The sequence below is a fragment of the Parus major genome, chromosome 7 (genome assembly GCF_001522545.3).
Source record: "Parus major isolate Abel chromosome 7, Parus_major1.1, whole genome shotgun sequence".
Taxonomy (NCBI): domain Eukaryota; kingdom Metazoa; phylum Chordata; class Aves; order Passeriformes; family Paridae; genus Parus; species Parus major.
The window spans coordinates 35,172,481-35,182,917 of record NC_031776.1 but is presented as its reverse complement, the minus strand read 5'-3'; positions in this window follow the sequence as shown (position 1 = coordinate 35,182,917).

Genomic DNA, 10,437 nt, shown 5'->3' with positions numbered 1-10,437 from the left:
GGAAAAGCACAGCCCCCAAACTGGGAAAAAGGTTAAAGAAATGGGTTTGGGGAGTGGTTTGCGTCGCTGGGAATCAGCAGTGGTTTGTGGGGGTGCTTGGGGTGTCTCTCTGGGGTCTGTGCCGGTGCACAGGGGCCCCCAGAGGCGGGGATGGAGGGCAGGCTGTGCTTGGAGGGCTTGGGGCACGTCCTGAGGATCGCGCTCCTTTTCAAGCCCGTGTTCCCAGACGGAGCCGGAGCAGCGCGAGGGTAGCGCTGACACTTCCCCACGTACCCAAAGGAACTGCAAGCCCAGACTTAGCAGACACCTGCTCCTCCTTTAATTTAGCTTTTTCCAGGGGAACTAAGCCTGTGGAGGGTGTTGCTGTCATGCCTTGTTCCCATGGCTTTCCGGGTCTGCTCCGGAGTGACAATGTGTCCACAAGGAATTTCTCCATCTCACCCTGTGGAACAGAGCTACCCCACCTGACTCGCACCAGCCCTCATCCCTGAAGGTTCAAAAGGTTCAAGTAACTGGTGATGACTCAGAAAATATGAGGCTTAAACTTTTATCCTCGGAGATCTGTGTGAGACTGGACACAAATAACTGCAGCGTCTGACCCGCGCGGTGTTGGATGTGCCCATCTCACAGACTGGGTTTCCACAAATACTCTCAGCACCTGAAAGATGAAGGTTTGGTGGTTTGAAAGGCTCAAGGAATAAGAGGCAGGGAAAGGAGCTGATCCCCAACCCAGTGTTGCCGTCACACATTCAGCAGGTGCTGCTTTGTCTGCTCTGGAGTCTCAGATTAATTCTTTGAAAGCTTTCAGCCACATCATCAGTGGTGTGGAAAGATGTACAAGGGAAAAAAGGAAAGGGAACAGAGAAAACAGTGGTTTTCTGCTTCCAGGGCTGTGTATGGGAAAGAAAACAACTGTTCTGCAGCTTATGGGGTGTGTCTGTCACTGAGGGACACGGCGCAGCTGGAGACGTGGGGAAATTCTGTGTGCTTTACACAGAAACCTGGGATCACAAAGCCTGGAAAAGCCTCTGAGCCCATCCAGTCCAACCACTCTCCAGCCCTGCCAAGGCCACCACTGCCCCATGTCCCCAAGTGCCACATCCACATGGCTTTGAAGTCCCTGCAGGAGTGGGGACTCCCCCACTGCCTTGGGCAGCTGTGACAAGGTTTGGTCGCCCCTTCGGAGAAGAAATCTTCCCAATATTGAACCTAAACCTCCTCTAGTGCAACTCAAGGCCATTTCCTCTCGTCCTATCCCTTGTCCCCTGGGAGCAGAGCCTGAACCCCAGCTGACTGCACCCCCCTGTCAGGAGCTGTTGAAAGACATAGTTGAAGGAAAAGTTGTTGTTGTGGAAAATAAAGTCCCAAACGAGCCTCATTTTCCCCAGGCTAAAAACCCTCAGCTGCTCCTCATCAGACTTTCCTCCAATTACCTTCTGCCCTGGGGTTTACCCTATCCCTAGATGGCTTTGGTAGGGTTTTGGGTGGTTTGTTAGGGAAAGCCAAGTGGGGAGGTAAATCCTGCTGGGAATTGTGTGGGGAATGCCCTCCAGCCCTGCTCCTTTGTGCTGTCCCACCTGGATGAGAAATGTCACCTCTTCTGTGTTCTGGACACTGCACAGAACCATTTGTATGGGTGATGTAAGTGGCTTCAATTTATTACTTCAATTTGTTGAACTTGCTCTTAACTCTGCTGTTGGCAAATACAAGTCAGTGAGGTTTTGTTGTATTAGCAGGGAAAAATTCAGAGTGAGGAATGGGCTACAGAGATGAGCATCAGGAGGATCTGTAGTGTTTGGTGTAAAATATTTGGGTTATTTTGGTGGGGAAATACTTAATATAGAAAGTAGTAGATGAAATAAAATAACAGAAAAATATCTGAGGCCCAGCCTGATGCAATAAAATCATTTTGGTGTCGAAACCCAGTGTCAACAGCAGCCCTGGAGCTTGAAGTCATCTCCTTGGTCCTCCTGGGATGAGCTTCACCCCTTCGAGGTGCAAGTACAGGAAAGTTGTTTCTTTTAGCTCTTAGGGATTTATCAAACAATACAACCAGTGTATCTCATCTCTGCCAATGAAAATCACTTTTAACTCGTCTCCTGCTTTTCACTCATGGAAATGAGGTTGGAAAGTTCACATGTTCCTGTCCCACCATGCCAAAGTTCTGTAATGGAAGCTCCCACTGCCTCCAGATTTTATATTTCAGCTACTGGCTTTGTAGAGATGAAAAATTTCTATCACCCTGCAAAGTAATCCCTGTTAAACCTTCTAAATCCTGTAAAGTTTTTTTAATTCCTGAAAACTTTTCTATCTCTCCATTGGTTTTTACATGCCAAGGATTGAAGTTTTTAGAGGGAGGTATTAAAAACTGGGGGGAAAAAAAAAAAAAAGTCATATTCACTTTCAGCTACAAAAATTAATTAGCCCAAGAATTTCAATTTTCATAGTGGCAAGTCATACTAAATTAGCTTTCCTGTGGGAAAAAGAAAAGTTCAATTAAAACAAAAGACCTGTGTGGAAGAGATTCTGCAAACTATTTCAAGTTCAGTTTTCAGATGGGTGACAAATTAAGAGGGATATTAAGATTTCATTCAGGTCTGCGCTTTAAGAAACTTTTAACTTATACCAGAGAGCAAAAGATAAATAGAGTCAGTTCTGCATGACTTCTGATATAAAAACTAATAGGATGGAAAATTACTTTGAAGTAGAAGTGGCTTGATATTAGATAATTAACAGTGCTTAGTTGGAGTTCTGTAACAGCTGAGTGACAACAAGGGTGTTCTCTGTCTATAACCTGAGAGCAAAGGCTCTTATTGATACAAGTGATTTAAAAACATTTTATTTTTGGGTTTTTCCTCTTGTTCCTCACAGTGTTCAGTGCCCAGATATCATGGTGCTGCTCAGAGCCTGTCTCAGGGTTTGATCCAGCTGGCCAGACTCATCCCATTTATCCTGGAAAACTTATGGAGAACATAAATTCATAGTGGTTTTGGTCCTGACTTCTGTGAGGAGAAGTGAATAATTTCTGAGGTCCATATAGCCTGAGTTAGTCCTTACACTCTCAAAATTTACCAAAAACTTAAATTACCTCATTTTAATCTGGAACAACTCAACTTTTCATGTGGGCACAGCCTCGGGTGGATGAAGTTTTCCAGGTTTTTGATGAACAGAAGGTTCTCAAAAGCGCCCGTGAGCATCTGATTGAAAGTCAGAGGCAGTTTTATCTCTGTTGATGAAATCCCTGATTGCAGAGAGGTTTGCATGAGCACAGGAGGTCAGGGCAGAGTCTGGAGGACGGCAGAGGAGGTTCAGTATTTTTTCCTGATGGTTTGGAGTCATGTCCAGGAGCACGCCCTGCGTCCTGAGCTTTCCCTGGCTGCCTCTTCTGGTGGACAAGGAACAGCTGATTTGGGTTTGTGTATAAAAATTGATAAGAACATGAGAAATGATCTTCTGGAACAGGCTTGGCCCAGCCTTCTGCATCTGGAAGTGCAGTGGGAGATGCTATTCAGGGAGAGCAAAATCTTCACAGAAACACAACAGCTCGGAGCTGTTGGGGAGCACCAGCAGTGAAAATATCGAGGCTGAGCTGATTTTCCTTCTCCCTGCCTTCCCCCACTTGATGCTGGGTGTCAGGAGAACATCAGGAGTTCATTTTGACACTGGATTTCTTTTTGGAGCTGTTGATTAAGTTATTTTTTCCTTTTATTTTTGGCTTAATTTGGAATAATTTTCATGACTTCTGAGGGCTCAGGCATTATGTTACTGTAGTTTAACCTTCAGTTTGGCCAGAAACCCTGCAGGGACTTACTTTGGGTTGGGTGAGATGGTTGGGTCCTTAGCCCACAGAAATTTGCTTGAATCCAAGAGAAACAGTGGTGGGCTGGATGTGTGGTGTTTTGGGAACAGCCATGGAGTTAAATTGTTGGATGTGGAAGATCCTATCTTTGGTCTATCCCCATAATCCCATAGATGGATGGGTAGGAATCTGAATAATGGGAAAAGACCTTTGCTGGGGTTGGAAGAACCCAATAACTCTTTGAGGTGATAAAGACAACGGAAGAAAATTCTGGAAAACTCAAAAGTCTGAGCCTGCAGGAAAGCAGGTGTCAAAATGCAGCAGGAAACAAGGACAAAATAGTGAAAGCATTTTCCAAGGGTGATGTTTTCTCTACCAGCTCTCAGACTCAAGCTAATCAGAGACATTAGAAATTCAAAATATTCCACCACGGCCTTTCTCAGAGCCAGGTTTTTGTGGAGACCTTGTTTTCCCCAAGAATGCCCTGAGCCCTGCCTGGCTTTAGCATGGCTGAGCCTAAATTAACATTCCATTTTGGCTGCTCTGCAGCCACAATCTATCTGTAACAGGAGATTTATCCCTGCAGCTGGAGTGGCAAGTGCCTCAGAGAGATGAGGCCATCGCCACCACACAAATATTTTCTTTTTCCACGCTCACCCTTTGAAGGGGTCACACACAACAATATTCAGGACAAAATTATACAGGAGGAGAGGTAAAATTTCTCCTTTTTTTCTGGAAGTGGTTACTTTTTCTTTTAATGGTAGGGTTAAAGAAGCAAGTTCTGTTTGCAAGTAACTAGCAAAAAAAAATAAATTATGGTTAATATGATTTAATAAGTATTTAGCACTCTAGTTTGCAAAATACCATTAATATTTTTTTTTTTCTGCTAAGAATGCTCCCCAGGAAGAACAAATCTCTCATGAAAACCTCTTCTAAAGAAGAATAAAAATGGTTTTTATGTGACAAACTCCTGAATTAAGTAATACTTGGATGTTGAAAGATCACAACAGAGCTGGAACAAAAGAGAAAAATCTGACTGAAGAAGCAAATCATTCAAATGTGCCTGGCAAAGGGTATTCAGGGTTTGCTGTCTTGAGGGTTTTCACCCATCACTCAGGCTGCTGTCACTGTCTGTAGGAAACAAAACTCTTCAGAGCTGCAGCTAAAGATTGTCTTCTCATCAGGGCAGGGAACCAGTGGGAAAGATCTGTGTCCTTCCTTTCTCGACAGGAATTTGTGGATTAACAGCGTGGTTCAAGTGTTTGGGAATGAAGTTTGACACCAGAAGCCTTGCAGGGCCTGAAGGGGCTCCAGGAGAGCTGGAGAGGGACTGGGGACAAGGGATGGAGGGACAGGAGCCAGGGAATGGCTCCCAGTGCCAGAGGGCAGGGATGGATGGGAGATTGGGAATTGGGAATTCCTGGCTGGGAGGGTGGGGAGGGGCTGGCACAGGTGCCCAGAGCAGCTGTGGCTGCTCCTGGATCCCTGGAAGTGCCCAAGGCCAGGTTGGACAGGACTTGGAGAAGCCTGGGACTGTGGAAGGTGTCCTGGGCATGGCAGGGGTGGGATGAGACAGAAATCCTTCCAGGATTCTGTGAGGAGAGGGGAATTTATGCTCCAAGAAGCAGCTGATGGTCAGAGCTGTGAGGGGGAGCTGCCTGGGACGGGCTGGCTGGAGGATTTGGAGATGGAAAGCACACGGGGCAGAGCTGCAGGTGCACCAAGGTTTCTCACAGGAGCTGGAGGAGCGCTCAGAATTCCAGTGGGTGACCTTAACCAGAGCTGCCAGGGCAGCTGTTTGGGTTGGGAGCCATGTAGGAGACTCCTGGAGAGCATTAGGGACAGTTTAGGGATGTTTTCTCCCTGAGCTGTGCTGTTTTAGGGGGGTGCTCTGCTGGAGCTGCTGGTGATGAACGAGGAGGAGCCGATGGGATGTGCAGCTCCAGCTCAGCCCTGGCTGCAGGGGATGAGAACATCCCAAACCTTTAAACACCGTGGGAAGGGAGCAGGGGGATGAGCAGGGATTGATCTGGCTCTGCCTGGAGCAGGTGTTTGGAGCAGGCTCCTCCAGAGGTCTCACAGCTGCTCTGTGAGCCTCTGGTTTCTCACTTCGTACCAAAACTGGAGACTAAGAGGGGTTTACTTCATGAGCCCCAAATCTTTGTCCTGTGGATTTGCTTGACTGTTTGCTGATTTGTAGAGCTGGGTTTTGGTTTGTTTCTTTTTTCCCTAACCCTTCCATTGTGTTGTAACCTGACTTCTTGGGAGTCAAATTTGGGTTCTGGTTCTTTATCATAAAGGAAAGGCAAAACACAGCCCCAAATCTGACCTATGGGCTGCTCTGCTTCTGCTGGACTTTTAGTCCTAGTAGCCTCATCCAATATATGAATTCACTTTAGCCTGTTTCTCTTGAACCATTAAAATACAAAGGAAATGAGAATTCATGTTTGTGCTGATAGAAAATGCAGTTATTGAGAATTTTATGAAATGGCTGGCTATAATTTTAGAGCATTAAGATAATTGACTGGCCCTATCTAGCAGTGCTGAAATAGAAATATCTTTAAATTTTCTCATTATTTTACTCTTTTTGACACCTTTTTTCTCTCACCTTTCAATACTCAGCATTTTCACTCAGTTTCTACTGCATTTGTGGGATGTTACGGTGGTTGGCCTGTAAATGTTACAATTATTTGGTTTTAAGAACTAGATCAGTTAATTAGAAAAAAAAAAACAACCCACTAATGATGTTTGCATTTAACAAAAATTTTGTATTCCTGAATTGTATTGGGCCAACATTGATTCAGCTACTTTGCATTATTTTTTTTTTTTTATTTTGATTTTTTTAAAAATTTTTCTTTTGAAAATGCATTGCCTTTTTTAAGGTAAAAAAAGTGTATTTTTTTACCTTAGAAGCTCTTGATATGCTTGGGGAGGCTGATACCTGCATCCAGGCGAGGAGCTTGAGGTTTAGATTATTTCCCAAGAGCTACAATTCTTACAAACCACCAGGCAAATTTATATGGAATTAATTGTCCTATCCCTGCCAGCTTTCAAAATCTCAGCGAATACGTGGATTCAGATGAGAGTTTTATAACTCCTGTTCAGATTTTGCTAAGTTTTGATGAAGCTTTTTTGGGTACTCCCTCTAGTGCTGAAGGTGCTGCATGGCTGAAAAAACAAACACAGATTTGTATTCACCAGCCCAGGGAACAAATTAATTTCATCTTCTGTTTCTTTGCTGTTTCAGTTCCTTTTGGCTTTGCTCTCATGGGAACTTAAGCCCATTTGAGCTGGTGGCAAATATGTTGTTTGACCAGCTGTGCTTGAAAAATTAGGTTTAAGTTGGTCTTTAAAGATAAAATTGTTTCAAAATTTGCTGAATAGAACAGAGCAACAAGAAAAAGCCTTTGCTGTGGGTCAATGCCTGATCATTAGACAAAATGAGGGGTCCCTAAATTAATCTTATATTCAGGCATCTATTTGTTTCAGTTCCTTGCAGCCACTTTCAAACTGGGGCTGGAAAGAAAGACCTGGATGAAAGCAACTCGGATTTTTCAGTTACATAAAACTCTGAAAGGCTTTTACAAATTGCTTCTGTGTGGGAGGCAGCTTGCTGCAAAGCTGTCACTTGAAACTTTATCAATCAGAAGACAGTGCTGGTTTTAATTATGTAGATTTTCAAAGTAAAATAACTTTTTTTTTTTTTTTCCCCCTTGCCTGAAAATGTAGAACAGAGTCAGGTGAGATCTGGAACAATCTGAAAGATTTTTGAAGATTTTGCTGGGTTTAATTGAAATAGCTTCAAAAAAGCTGGCTTTTATGAAGTGTAGTAGAGCCGAAGCGTTTTTAGCTTTCTTCTTTTTAAAAGAAAGGCCTTTTTCTCCTTGTACATTGTGCAAATTGTCACTAACTTCTAATTATCTCTCTATCCAGCCATGGTGCCCATCTCAGAGCTGGAAAGATCTCCACCCTCTGTGTTTTTATGGCCTGATTTCGGTGCCTTGAGCCCTAAAATAATGCGATGCTGTAGAATTCCGTGTCGGTCGAGGCGCAGCGGGGGCTGCGAGCGCTGGGCTCTTTGCAGAGCTGTGACAAATCCCCCTCCTGGCACTGACACACTCTGCACTTGTCACCAAACAGGTAAAAGCCCTGCAGACATCCTGGAGTGTGCTGGGAGAGCTCCAGAGCTCTGCTAGAGATGCCACGGAGCTCCTGCATCTTCAGAGAGCAGCAACAATGAGCTGGATTTGATGCTGCTCTAGCAGGAGAGACGGTGGGAAAGGAATGTGAATTAATCATGAACACTCCATTTTGCTAATGTGTTTGGTGATGGGGGAGAGAGACAGACAGAGTGTTTCCTTTTGCTCTTTTCCTTTTTGGGTTGTTTGACTTCATTAGGAGTTGGATTTTGCTGTTTGTTCTCACTCTGGGAAGCAGGCAGCACTAACATGTCACGTCGTGGTGACGGATGTGTTCTCCAAAGCCTCTTCTCCAGTGTTTATTGTGCAACACAGTTGGCACCACTACCTGTTGAAGTTGGATAAAATCATGATTTCTACCAGAAAAAGGCACTTAGGATCTGATTTCTGCTGGTTTTGACACCGGCTTTTTCTTCTCCCAGTTTTCACATCATCTTTCTTAATTCCCTCTCCTCTGGCAGTGCTGTCCTTCTCCTCAGCCTGGTGCTTGTAGGTTGTCTGAGAAATCCTCCCGGAGCTTGTTACCCAGCGTGGGGGTGACTGAGCTCTGCATGGAATAGCTGCTGATAAAAATGATGGATTGCAGCTCTGCTTCTGGGCTGCTTTCACAGGCTGGGCTGGCCCAGTGCTCAGCTGGGATAGGGTCACAGCTCCTCACCCCCTGACTCTTTGCAGACTCTCTTTGTGAGCTTCCATGGCCTTTTCCATGTCCTTTTTCCGCCTCTGCCTGGAGTCAGCCTTCCTGCCACTTCCCTTCCCCCGGCTGCTTTGTCTTCTCCTCCAGCTCTGCTTTAAATCACGTTGTATTTTTGGATTCTGCACCTCCGAGGCTGTGACCTCTCCGGTGAACTTGAAGAATGGGTTTTTCTGTGGCTGGGAGTCTCTCGGGGTCACAACTGCTGCCTCTGCTCTCTGGGAGTGGAGCACATCAAAGTCAACTGCCCCGGTTTTTGGCATTTGGACTCGGAGCCAAAAAAAGAAATGTGGCAGTACCTTTGGGAATTTACGGCTCCCAACCCCTGGGTTCTTTCAGGTCACTCAAACAAAGGTGCCAACTGCTGTGGATGAGCTCTTTTATCCCTCCGTTGCCCAAATTCCTGTCTCAGCACAAAAATTAATCAGGAGTGTTGTGGATGTAAAGGCTGTCCCCAGAGAGGTTCCCACTGCTCCAGAGATCCCAATCTCCATCTCTGCCCTTCATTCGTGCTCCAAGACCTCTGAGTGCAAAGACATTCCAAGAGAAGCTCATCTGAGCACTGGCTTCCCATTCTCAGGCTGGCAGAGAAGTCCTTGAGTCCATCCATGTAATCCCAGGGGAAGGGAAGCTCAGCAGAGCCCTGCTCCATCCTGAGGCCAAGGAAAGGTTCCCAAGGGAACCCTGCAGCAGCACATGGAGCTTGTGATGATCCCCTTGATGCTGCAGTTTATCAATTCCCACCTGGCCCTCGGTGCCCTCAGAGCAATCATGCTGCTACAGGAGCCATGTCCAGAAATTTTTCTGGAATACAGTCACGGAGTCGTTTAGGCTGGAAAAGCCCTCTTAGATCACAGGGTCCAGCCCCTCCCCAGCACTGCCAAGGCCACCTCTGACCCATGTCCCCAGCTGCCACATGCACATGGGTGTTAGGTCCTTGCAGGGATGGGGACTCCCCCCCTGCCCTGGGCAGGTGAGCCTTTTGGGAAGAAATTCCTAATACCCAACCCAAACCTCTCCTGGCATAACCTGAGGCCGTTTCCCCTTCCTGTCCCTTGTTCCCTGGGAGCAGAGCCTGACCCCCACCTTCCTCACTGCTCTCCCAACTCCAACAAGATTTGAGGGACTCACCTTTGAGCCTGTTCTTGGTTTCTGAGCCCAAGGAAGGATGGATTCAGAAATCCACGTAGAAGCCAAATTCCACTCTCTTGTTTACTTGTCTGTGAATTATGCCTGGAAATTACCTAAATTTATTTGCAACTAGTTGAGCATCTTGTGATTCATAGGTGTCTTCCCAGTAATACTGCAGTTGATGGTTACTCACATCTAGCAAAGCCTCCAAATTTTATTTTCAAGCTGCAGGCTGTGAAGTGGGATTGACAGTTGCTGAAATTTATGGCATTTGTAGTTGCAAAAGAAAATGTATTTGAAGTAGCACCCAACTGTGTTTGGATTATAGGTTATACACCCAGAGCACTTCTGACATTTCTGCACTACCCCAAATGGAGAAGGATGAGCAGAATTCACCATTTAAAGATTTGGGTCTAAAAGAAGGGGTCTAGAAGTGGGCAAAATCTGTTCTTAAAATTCTCTCACCTCATTTAGGAAAATGGGGTGATTTAAAATGCCATCCTGAGATTGACATGAAAATTTGAAGCCTGTATCAGCGACTGTTATGTAAATGGTTCTTGAAAAGTCTCTGGATCATTTACTCAGAGGTGTATTTAAAGGAGGAAATGACTTAT